We start from the raw sequence: 12,560 nt of genomic DNA, 5'->3' as shown, positions 1-12,560 counted from the left end.
AACATCCACCTATATCAACAAGATTATGAAATCTTATGCAGTGGGACTACTAATTGATATAAACAAAAGTAAATGAAAAAAAACAGTATAAATTGCTGTTGTAATCAAAACTTCATTTGATAAGCTTAAGCTAGATATATGTATTTAAATTATAACAGGCTCCACAGATCTCTTGAGAAGTTTATGTTGGAGAGCTCTTTGGAATCAGCTCACAGAGTTAAGCCATGTTCTCCATTACATACCAACAGTAATGTAACCACATACCAAATTCAGTAAGGGAGAGTCTTCACATATATGCAATGTGAATGTGACCTTGAAAGGATTGTCCTCTCAGCCACACTTCAGCAATCATAGTCATGCACAGAATTGTTATATGCTGAAATGTTTGGTAATAATTAGCAGCTAAACTATCCACAATGCCTTCCAAAGGTCAGAAAATACACCATCTGAGACAAATGACAACAACCAGCTCATGGGCAGCTCCGGAACAATGATGTCACTCTGGGACAATGACGTCATCTTTTTAGTTACTGCCTTGACCTTCAACGGTTGAACATTTACATGTACAGTTTTCTATCAGGGGAGTTTTTAATGATTACCATAACAATAAGTATGCGGTTTGCAAGGTAGGATGGCAGTCTCACAATTTATCAAGATATTTTGTGTTCTTGAACATCTATAAGTTAGAATTTTAATAAATTTATTTGAAGAGAATATAAATTAAACCTGATATTTAACCTACGACCAATTATTACTTCTAACATGCTATTTAACATCTGCCGAATACACTTGGTGTTTTAAAATTCTGTTTCTAAAATGCCAATCAAGAACATGGATTTTATTTATTTTAGAAATATGCAAAACATCTTGAAATATGAACAAATATGAAGTGAGTTTGATTTAAAAATTAGTTACATTCCTTTCACTCTTAGGAGTTATGCCTGTGTCAAAGTCTAAAATCAAAATGGAATGAAGACTTCTTTGTCATAGTTCCATGTGTCGCTAACGATACAATCTCAATGTTCACTTACTATCCAGAACTACCGAGGCTGCCTTCAGCTATAGGAAACTGCAGACCTGGGCTGGAGCTACAAACTCCTGTTTTTCAAGCTGGCATAGTTGGTTCTGTCTCCAGAATAATGTTGACATACCCAAACCTTTCTAGAAACAGGCATGTCTGTCGTGTCTGTTTATTACCCAGAAAGCAAAGCAACCATGGGGCAGAGCTTTGCTGAGAAGTCCCCAGGAAGGTGATGAACTCTCATGACCAGTGAATTCCAATTTGCCAAACCACATTCTCCTCCATATTAGAACAAATGGGACAGAATGCTTCACTCAGAGGGAAGAGGTAGCTAGATTAGGTTCATAATATAGAGGTGGCAATCAAAGGGGCAAAGTGATGAGCTGAAGCTATGTTGCTATCAGCCCTTCTGAAGTCAGAATAGCAGACAGTTTTGTTATGTTGATGAGGGGTCTCTAAGGATTCGTTATATCCTATTTCACACGTAAGCAACACAATGAGGAAAGAGAGAGACAAAAGCTTTCTGTGTCTTATCCCATGCCAATGTTTGATTATGAGATTTGGGCTTTGAGTTAGAAGACCACCATTAACCTTGCTGCATAACCTAAAGGAAAGCTCTAGATGGGCAGTTCTCAAATCTGTAGGTCACAACCCCCTTGAGGATGAATGATCCTTCCACAAGGGTCGCCTAAGACCTTTGGAAAATACAGATATGTACATTATGATTCATTACAGTTATGAAGTAGCAACAAAATAATTTTATGGTTGGGGATCACCACAACATGAGGAACTGTATTAAAGGGTCGAAGCATTAGGAAGCTTGAGAACCACTGCTCTAGATAAAATTTTAAAAAGCAGACATTGCTGCAGATATGGTTGGTTGGCTAAACACCAGAGCCATTGGTAAGTACATCCTTTTAAAAATCATCTTGGACTTGCAAGTATTTCTCATTAACTAGCCTTTTTGTAACAGAAATTGTTTGCAGCCCCTCAAGTGAGACCTAGTGTTGTCTTGGATGATCCAAGAGTCAGGTAGCACCTGAAACTAGGAGAGTAACAGAGAACTTTGCCCCAATAGCCTGAATGTGAAAGTAAAGAAGTGAGCTGACTGGCAACAGCCAGTTTGATTCATTTGGGTATGGTTTGATGGAGTGTTTCTGCTTACCTAACAAATCAATTGACTAGGCGGAGGCCTGGGATCAGTTGACATTTGATTCAAAAGTAATCAGCTACACGTCAAGCTTGTTGGTTTCATTTTTCTTGTGTAAAGGTTGTAGCTACAGATAAGCCCCAGGCACAAGAACGCTGTTTATATTGAGAAAGTCAATCCACCTGTTGTAGTCTCACTGCCTTAACAGGCAATCTGATTCTCAGTATGACTTGTCTGGCCTGGTCTTAATTTATTCACTTTTTCCAACTTCCCATCCACTTTAACTGTTATCGTTTTTTTTTTTTTTTTTTTTTTTTTTGGTTTTCCGAGACAGGGTTTCTCTGTGTAGCTTTGCGCCTTTCCTGGAACTCACTTGGTAGCCCAGGCTGGCCTCGAACTCACAGAGATCCGCCTGCCTCTGCCTCCCGAGTGCTGGGATTAAAGGCGTGCGCCACCACCGCCCAGCGGCCTGTTATCGTTTTTAAATAGCTTCAGTATTCACACTATAGAGACTCATACATTTAGGATGTTGTGAAGGTTAATCATCACTATCAAGTTAACTAGTTTTAAAATCACTATAGAAATACACCTTTTGATATCTGTGAAGTAATTTCCAAGAGTATTTAACTCAGGTGGGAAAATCCACCCTAAAAGTGGGCAGCCCTATTGCTTGGGCCAGAGTTCTAGACTAAGTGAAAAGCAAAAGGGAGATGAGCAGCAGCAATTATCACTCTCTGCTTCCTGGCTCTGATGAGCCACCTCCTGCTCCCACTACCAGGCCCTCACCACTCCGATGGCCACTCTATTCCCAAACTACGAGCCAAAACAAACTTTTCTCCCCATCTTTGTTTCTTATGAGGTATTTGTTCACAACAACAGGAAAACTAATAAGGATGCTTTCTTCTACCTCTTTCAGCAATAACACCCTGTCTCTCTTAAGGGTGAGACACTCTCTTAAGAAGCAAGCAGGCGAGGGGACATAAACAGCAAACAAATGCTCGCTTTACCATGTGACACAAAATCCCAAAAAAGAGAACACAGAGCTAGGAAGACAGAACCTTGATGATCTTAAAAACATGATGTTAAAAAGAAGAAGTGCTGATGTATGCTATATATATACAATGGAGTACTACTCAGTAGAGAAAAACAATGACATCATGAAGTTTGCAGGCAAATGGATGGAACTAGAAAATATCATCCTGAGTGAGGTAACCCAGATTCAGAAAGACAAACATGGTATGTATTCACTCATAAGTGGATACTAGATGTAAAGCAAAGGATAAACAGACTGCAACTCTCAACTCCAGGGAGGCTACCTAGTAAAGAGGACCCTAAGAAAGACACAGGGATTGCCCAATGACAGAGAAATGGATGAGATCTACATGAGCAAACTGGGGGTGAGGGGGGTAATGGAGGGCAAGGGTCAGGGGAAAGCGAGCATAGGGGAGCGGGAGGTCCCAGCTGGACCAGGACCAGAGTGGGAGAACAAGGAAAGAGACACCATGATGAATGAAGACCCCGTGGGAATAGGAAGAAGCAGAGTGCTAGAGACGTCCCCAAAATCCACAAAGATACCTCCACTATAGACTACTGGTAATGGTCGAGAGAGTGCCTAAGCTGACCTAAGCTGGTGATCGGATGGCCAAACACCCTAACTGTCATGATAGAACCCTCATCCAGTGACTGGTGGAAACAGATGCAGAGATCCACAGCCAACCCCAGGTGGAGCTCCAGGAGTCCAACGAGGGAGGGGGTGCGGGGGGGGGGGGGAGGAATTATATGAGTAAGAGATATTGAGACCAAGATTGGAAAAAGCCAAACTAGCGGAAACGCATGAACTGTGAACCAATAGCCGAGGAGCCCACATGAAACTGGACCAGGCCCTCTGGTTAAGTGAGACAGTTGATGAGATTGAACTGTTTAGGAGGCACCCAGGCAGTGGGACCCGGGACCTGTCCTTGGTGCATGAGCCAGCTTTTTGGAACCTAAGGCCTATGCTGAGACACTTTGCTCAGCCTTGGTGTAGGGAGGAGGGGACCGGACCTGTCTCAACTGAGTCTACCAGGATGGGCTGAATCCCCAGGGGAGACCTTGCCTTGGAGGAGGTGGGAATGGGGGTTGAATCCCATGATACGATTCACAAAAGTTCCTTGACTAGTAATGGGCTAATGTTACAATAAAATTAAGTTGAACATATTGTAAGTCAAAAATTGTGCAGCACATTTAACCTATGAAACAAATGCTTAGAAATGTCACTGTAGAGTCAACATTGTTTCTTTCACAGTTGCCTGGTTGACTGGAAGTTGCAGCTTATGGCTGCTTCTTAAACACAGCCAGAGTGTTGTAATACACACTGCCATTCCAGAAAGCACTAACATTCAAAATTCAGACTACAGTTGCTAATGAATGGGTCTCACTTCCACATCATAAAATGGAAAAATTGGAAATCAAACCATCTTAAGTTAGACACTTCCTACGTAAAAAACAATGTAGATTGCTACAAACAAAAGCAAGCTGAGCTCATTAAAGGCAAACTAGGGTGGGGAGGACTGAGTGTGGAATGGCTCATTTGCTGTAACTGGTAAGCATGCTTAACACCAAACACAGCTCATTGAGTTGCTATAGTAACAGACAACCTCTAACTGCTTTATTTGCCTTCTGTTAGAATGACCAGGGAGGAGTTCAACCACCTGAGTCCTTTTGGACTTCTCAATGACTAATGTAAATTGTTCAGTGTTTGATAAGGCAGCATGACTGATAAATAGGAACTGATTTGCGGCACAGCATTTAACCCTAGCAAATTTAAACTCCTCCAACGTACACAAGCATGCTGCCTTTGAACAGGTTGTAACACCTGTTCCTTGTCTAATCCAAGATCTCTTTCGATGTAACAAACTAGAGTTGGCAATCTAGATCCTTTGGCATAATCCAAAAACTATAGGTTGAGCTAAAAATAAAGTTGTCCATAAGCTAAGGACATACAAGGGAATGCTAACAAAATAGAATAGTTTCTAATGGTGTATATTTACAATTTTATTTACAGCACAATTTATAAAGATTTTGTTTTCAGGAATCCCAGACAAAGAGGACTTTTAACGTCAATGAGTGTCATCTTCACTTTCTAAAAGTGCTTTCCAAGGTAAGATCTTATTTCTTTATTCTAATGGTACCATTCATCAAGTGCCCACCTTATCGAAACATCTTGAATTGCTTTACTAATGCCCACTTTATTCAGGTCTCACCAACCTCTTGAGACATACGGTTTTACTCTCCTTTGCTACCACTGGTTCTTTAATATAGAAACAAAGACTCAGAGATGCATAATATATCTAAAGGTAAGTGACAAGGCTGGTTAGTTCTCAACTCAAAAGTAGCCTGGTGGTCAGTTCCTCATGGGAACCCTTCTCATTCCCATGATCCAAACAACACTTGAACTGGTTTCTGTGGCATCTGTTAACCACTCACTGCCCTCTTCGCTACTCCCATCTTACATATGAAGCCTGTGTTACATCCTTTCTTAGTGGTTCAAGCTTCCAGAACTTTCTCTAGTACCAGAAGTTGTTCCCTGAATGCAAACAAAAATGTTTTCCTCAGGTTCCATCTACTCAGACTAGCTTTGGGTTTTTTTTTTTTTGTTGTTGTTGTTTTTTACACCAAACTGATTTCTGTTTCTACCTCGTATTCTTGAGCCTATGGAAGTCAGCATGGGTTCCTAGGACCTTTCAAAGGAAACTGCCCAGCACTCTGGATCTAACACTGCCTGGGGTCTCCTTAAAGCCCTTAATTAGGTCCAGCATCTCTATCCAGGCACGTCACAGGAAACAATGAAGTCCTCAGCTCTGTGTCACTGGTGCTCACAATAGCACCAAACACAAGACAAACAGGATAGAGTCTCAGAAACTCCTTGTTAGATGAAGGAATGAGGAAAAAAAAATAATCCTTTCATATACTATACATAATAATTAGCACTTATTTTGATATCTAAGGTTCCCTGATAAACTTGACCCTTTCTACTTCATTCTACTACAGTGGTGGCTGTTTTCACCTTTTTGGATAGCTTGGTTTTTTTTGTATAGCTTGTTATACACCTGTTTGTTGTATAGCTTGTTTTGTTCTCCGTTTTTCCCTTCTACAAATTCCTGCTGACAGTATTTGGTATTGTTGCTGTTGTTGTTGTGGTGGTGGTGGTGGTGGTGGTGACTTATCTTGTTTTTTACAGTCTTCAAAAAGTGACAGTCTGGAAAGCATGAAGATTAACAAGATTCTGTTATCTTTAGACCTGCGTTTGTTTGATTTTGTTAGTCATTTAAAACAAAATGATAGTCTCTCTCTTTTATTTTACTTACTCATTAAAGAGAAAAGTTTCTATAGTTCTTTTGTTTATTTTGAGGCTGTTTTCTGCTGTAATAAAAATACTGAGAGGAGAGAGAGAGAGAGAGAGAGAGAGAGAGAGATTGATTTTAAAACTCCTCTGTCAGGTCTAGAGTGATGAATCAGTGCTGCTTTTCCAGAGACCCAAGTTCGGTTCCCAGCACCCATCTCAGGTGGCTCATATCCACCATTAACTCCAACTCCAACAATACTCTCTTCTGGCCTACATGGGCACATTCATTCAATTGGCACACACTATAACACACACACACAATCTTTAAATAAACAAAAATACCTATGTGTGTTCAGAAAGAGTCTTATAGAGACAGTCACAATGTATTCCTTTCTTGGAGATTCAGACATTCCCCAACATGCTTTCTAGTCCAGCAGGAAATGTCTTCCAGAGATTTGGTTTTCAGAGTACCTAAAAGTCCTTGTAGGAAGGACTCATAAAATGGTTGTTGGCCAAACCCTAAGACCAAAACTTTCTTGATAACAAGTTGTGTCAGACCAAAGGGAAACACTCTAGTGTTGCTAGAATAAAAGAACTGAAATAGCAAATTCAACTGAGGGACAATGACCATGAGAAGGGCGAGGAGAGATGGCTGGATATACACTATGGCATAATTGAAGCCTGCAAACAAAAGAGCAACACAAATGATGAAGATGAGAAGTCCATTCGGCTGAGAATGCTGGCAGAAGGCCCTGGGTCAGCATGCATTCTTCAGGGAGAACAACAATGGCCAAGAACCATTGCTTTGCTCAGAGATGTGGATCCAACCAGAAAGAGGAGAAAGATCACAGTTGACCAGCGATTCTTTCCAGAACTCAGCAATGATGCCAACAGGCCCTCAGGCAAAAACAAATTCCTTTGTAAACCTCTGTGCCAATTGGTTGTCATAGTACAGGCCACCATTCCTTGATTTATTTTACATGAATTAAAGGTTTTATCCATCTGTCCTTTTACACATGTACACATGTGCCGTGACATGTGCACAGAGGTCAGAAGACTACTTCCAGGAGTCATTTCTCTCTTCCCACTGTTGTTTCCAGAGAATAAACTCAACTTCTCAGGCCTGGGAGGCAAGGGCTTTTGCCCTCTAAGCCCTAAGACTTTTAAAAACACCTTTAGTGTGTGTTGATGATGATAAATTTACCTTTCTCGTTTGCTTTGTGACTGTAGCATGTGAGAAAGGAGAGCTACTCTAGATGGAGGTGAAATAAGCCTCTTTGTTACACCATACTTCACAATCATCAGACAAGGAACACTTCTCTTTAAATGTTATTCTTGTGCTGCTCCATTGCTATCATCTATTGCATTTGAATAACTGGGGGATTTCATTTTTACTACTGATGACACATTTTCACATGTACAAAACTTGAATTATTCAAAGATGTTGCAAATGACTTCTGAAATATGCGCTGATGTGCAAGCATTATAAAAATGTCTACTTAAAATCCCTCACTTTGTGAGTACTGTAGCTCAAATTTAGTTGTTCTTTTTGATGGAAAACTGCTTCATTTCCAAGTTGTTGCTGGGACTTTTCTATAATGCTGTCATTACTTGTGTGTGTGTGTGTGTGTGTGTGTGTGTGTGTGTGTGTGTGTGTGTGTGTATGCACATATATGTGATAGTATATCATATCATGTTATGACATAACATCCATCTGTTGACAGTGTCAATGGTTATCTATGCTGCAGAGGGTAGGAAATCAACTTACCCATAAGGCCTCTGCTTTACTAAACCTTTAAACAACCATATTTTTGGAATGTTAGCTAGAATTTAACTGATTCATTAATTCTACTCTCAAGAAATTAAAACAAATCCGTTGTTAGGGCTATGCTATTTGTGTCTCTTGTTCATTTACAGATAAGGAAATTTTAATAGGATTAAGTCTATCACTCTTCAGCCATGGATTCTTGTTTTAATACATAATATAAAATATGGCAAAGGCATTCACGAATGTATTTTCCTCCCACTATATCTTATCATCTTTCTTCTTTTATCAACCAATATTTTGTCAATCCTTGTATATTATATTAAAATTTACATTCTTCCGAACTTTAACAAATTGTTATTGCCATTGAATAGCCAAGACTTTATCAACATGAAATGTCTCTATTACATGTTACTTTTAAATGCTGTGCTCTTTGTAGAATTTTCAAATTAATTTAGTTCCTCCTATATTAGTTACTTTTATGTTGCTGTGATAAAGCACCATGACCTGAGCAACTTTAGGAGAAAAGGTTTATTTGGGCTTACAGTTCCAGAAGGATAGAGTCCACAGAGGCAGGAAGAGCATGGCAACAGGCAGGTATGGCAGGCAGCAGGAATAGGAAGCTGACTGGTCATATTTCAACCACACACAGGAAGTAAAGAACAAACTGGAATTGGGGTGTGTTTATAAGTCCTCAAAGCCCACACCCCAATGATATACTTCCTCCAGCAAAGGTGTACCTCCTGAAGATCCCATAACCTCCCACAAAGAGTCCTACCATCTGGAGAGCAAGAATGCCAATATGGAGCCTATGGAGGAAACTTCTCATTCAAACCACCACTGGACCTTTAAGTTTCTATCTTAGTGAAAAAAACAAAGTAGCTCACTGTCTTGAGTATAACTCTTTAACATATTTTAATCCTCAGAAATGGCAAGTTCTTAAATTATCCCTTCTTTTCCCAAAATTTTGCTTTTCCCCGGGCTATTCAATTCTTCCATTTTAATGGCAAGCTTTCCTCCAATTTTTTTTTTTTTTGAGATTACAAATTAAGTTACATTAAGTTCACAAGTTCATCTGGAGAAGATAACACTTATACATTTATTATTCTTATCCAAGAATGCAATATAAACATTGTTCACTGCTCACCTTCTTTTGTGTTTCTCATTCTATTGTTATTCATTTAACAATATTTATTTAACAATATATTCTTATATATTTCCTACACAGCTATCCATAGGTATCCATGACTGTTATAAACGAGATTATTTTATCATATTTTCTACTTGTTGTGGGAAAATAAACTGTTTTATACAGTTACTTTTTTTATACCTAAGTAACTGTACCCTTTTATTCCAATACTCTTTATTTTGTCATCTTTTCCATAATAATTGTAACTTTTCAAAATTACAACTATTAAGAGACAACAATGTACAGTTTTCAGACTCAAGACTCATATGTTAAACCACTTGAGCACTAATTCACTTTTGCTACTTATTGTCTGTGTAAACTGGGCCAAGTTACTTAGCTTCTCTGGTGCTCAGTTTCCAAGTTTGTAAAATATCGAGGATAGTTACTAGTATCTCCTAGAAGCTAAAAAAATTAAAATTATTGTAAGGAATTTAAAATCGTTCCTAACACCGCTAATAATTATTTCTCCTTTTATTTTATCCATTAGAATTTCTAAAGTGAAGTGAACAGAAGTCCAGGTGATCAAACCTGTCATTCAGTTAAAAACTTTAGAGTTTTTCTGATTTCTTGGGAAGATTTCCTTATATTTTAATTAACTTTTGCTATCCTAACTTACCAAGTGGTACACACGTATGTTTTCCTAAAATGAACATTTGGAGTCTGTTAGAAAATCCAAAGTGTAGGTATTGTTCTTTGGTCTATGATTATAAAGTTATTGAAATAAAATTTCCACCTTGGACCACCATCACGTTCCAACTACACATCCACTCACTGTCTTGCTTTCTTGTTGATTTCTAATTTCTTTAGCTAATAGTTAGAAATTTTCTTTTTGGCTCTCCTTCTAATTACTCTGGGGGAGGATTGTGGAGTTTAGTGTTTTGTCCTCAAAGAATCTGTAAAATGTGTCACATCTGTCACGGAGTTCACTGAGTAGAGAGAGATGATGCGCTCCTCAAGAGTGTGCATTTTAATGATGCAGGATAAATGTCTGATGAAAGTGAGATGCTGCACTTCTTTAAAGTCAGTATTTTAGCTTCTGCTTTCCATGCTGGTCAAGGACATAGGTTTGACAGTGGACAGAATTAGACTGCTATCCAACTCCACCACCCACTGGCTAAATCTGTGCAGTTGGCCACTAAGCCAGCTTTCATCACAGAAGAGAACAACCTCTTCACCTCCTCCCAGAGCTATCATGAGCATTAAGCAGATTCTGTTTATAAGTCCTGAGCATTCAGCCCACCATACTGACCCGGTAATTATCCTTTATATCAGCTTTAATTGTCCTCAAGTGCAATGCAAGTATTTAGAACTTTGCTCACTGTTTTCCCCCACTATAAAGATTAGAATGGCTCCTGTAGAAATCTTTGTTTTTCCCAAAGTTATTTTACTGAAATCATTTCCTTTCAAAGGGTAAATTTCAACAAAGGTGCTATTCTTCATTGACAAGTTTAAAAGTTGGCATTAAAATAAAAATGTTCTGTTGGGCGGCGGTGGCTCACGCCTTTAATCCCAGCACTTGGGAGGCAGAGCCAGGCGGATCTCTGTGAGTTAGGGCCAGCCTGGTCTACAGAGTGAGATCCAGGACAAGCACCAAAACTACACAGAGAATCCCTGTCTTGAAAAAAAAAAAAAAGTTCCAATAAGACATAGAACCCATTGTCAGTGTCTAAATCTTAGTGGGTGAAAAGGAAATATACACTCATCCCCAGAAACCCAGGCAAAGAGCCCAAGTCCCACATAGTACCTTCTGCTTGTTCATGGTCCCTTACTCTTCTGCTCTCTTGGGGATCTGAGCATGGGAGAATACTGGAGACTTTGCTCAGGCTGAAGCCCATGCCATGTTCTCCTCATCCATTATCTAAGCTGTGATGGAGGGGCAAATTTCTCACACAAGAGGGCAGACCCAGAATTAAGGGTTAGAGAGGCCACAAGGCAAATTCCACCATTGTAAAATACCATTAAGATCGCAACATGAAGGTGGCCTCAATTTTCAACATACATGTCAAGTATGTATATAAATACTCTAAAGTGTAGTGATATTGTATCCCCCAATATATTGTGTACCTTAATAAACTTATCTGGGGTCAGAGAACAGAACAGCCACTAGACAGACATAGAGGCCAGAAAATGGTGGCACACACGCCTTTAATCCTAGCATTCTGGAGGCAGAGATCCATCCGGATCTCTGTGAGTTAAAAGCCACACTGGACCTCGACCATTGCCAGCAGTCTATTGTGGGGGTATCTTTGTGGATTTCTGTGGGCCTCTCTAGCACTTTGTTTCTTCCTTTTCTCATGTGGTCTTCATTTACCATGGTCTCCTATTCCTTGTTCTCCCTCTCTGTTCTTGATCCAGCTGGGATCTCCCGCTCCCACAGGCTCTCTTTCCCTCGATCCTCGCCCTTCATTGCTTTGCCCTGGAGGAGGTGGGGATGGAGGGATGGGATGGGGGGAATGGGAGGGGGGAGAACAAGGGAATTCGTGGCTGATATGTAGAACTGAATGGTATTGTAAAATAAAATAAAGGGGGGGAAAAAAAGCCACACTGGAAACAGCCAGGCATGGTGACACATGCCTTTAATCCCAGGAAGTGAGAGTAGGAAGCAGAAAGGTATATAAGGCGTGAGGACCAGGAACTAGAGCCCTTTTTAAGCTTTGAGGCTATTAGAAGCAGTTCAGCTGAGATTCATTTGGTTGAGGACTCAGAGGCTTCCAGTTTGAGGAAACAAGATCAGCTGAGAATTTGTTGAGGTGAGGTTAGCTGTGGCCTGTTCCATTTCTCTGATCTTTAAACATTCACACCAATACCTGGCTCCAGGTTTGTTTTTATTAATAATACCATTTGAAATTCATGTTACATTAAAGATATTGTTTTCCTATTCCCCAAAAATGCATTAATTTGAGTTGTATGTCCACCAGTCAACACCATCAAGATTATTTCCTTGAAAACAGTTACATAATCCTAACATTTGGGAGGCTGAGGCCTGGGCTAAATGTTCACCACCAGCCAGGCTACATAGGAAGACCCTGTCTCAATAAAACAAAACATAATTGGCATGCATTAATTGCTATGTTATCTCAGAAAAATATCTCCAAGAAGAGTAATAATTAA

The 12,560-nt window shown here is 39.7% G+C and overlaps 1 protein-coding gene across 9 annotated transcripts in view; it reads right to left on the bottom strand.

Annotated features, from left to right (window-relative positions):
• The window catches only part of Pkib (cAMP-dependent protein kinase inhibitor beta), a 102,765-nt gene that overhangs the window by 69,864 nt on the left and 20,341 nt on the right, over positions 1-12,560 (bottom strand). The window lies entirely within an intron of this gene.

Source organism: Peromyscus maniculatus, chromosome 16 (genome assembly GCF_049852395.1).
Source record: "Peromyscus maniculatus bairdii isolate BWxNUB_F1_BW_parent chromosome 16, HU_Pman_BW_mat_3.1, whole genome shotgun sequence".
Lineage (NCBI taxonomy): Eukaryota > Metazoa > Chordata > Mammalia > Rodentia > Cricetidae > Peromyscus > Peromyscus maniculatus.
The sequence above is the reverse complement of the archived record's forward strand: the minus strand, read 5'-3'. Positions and strand labels throughout refer to the sequence as shown.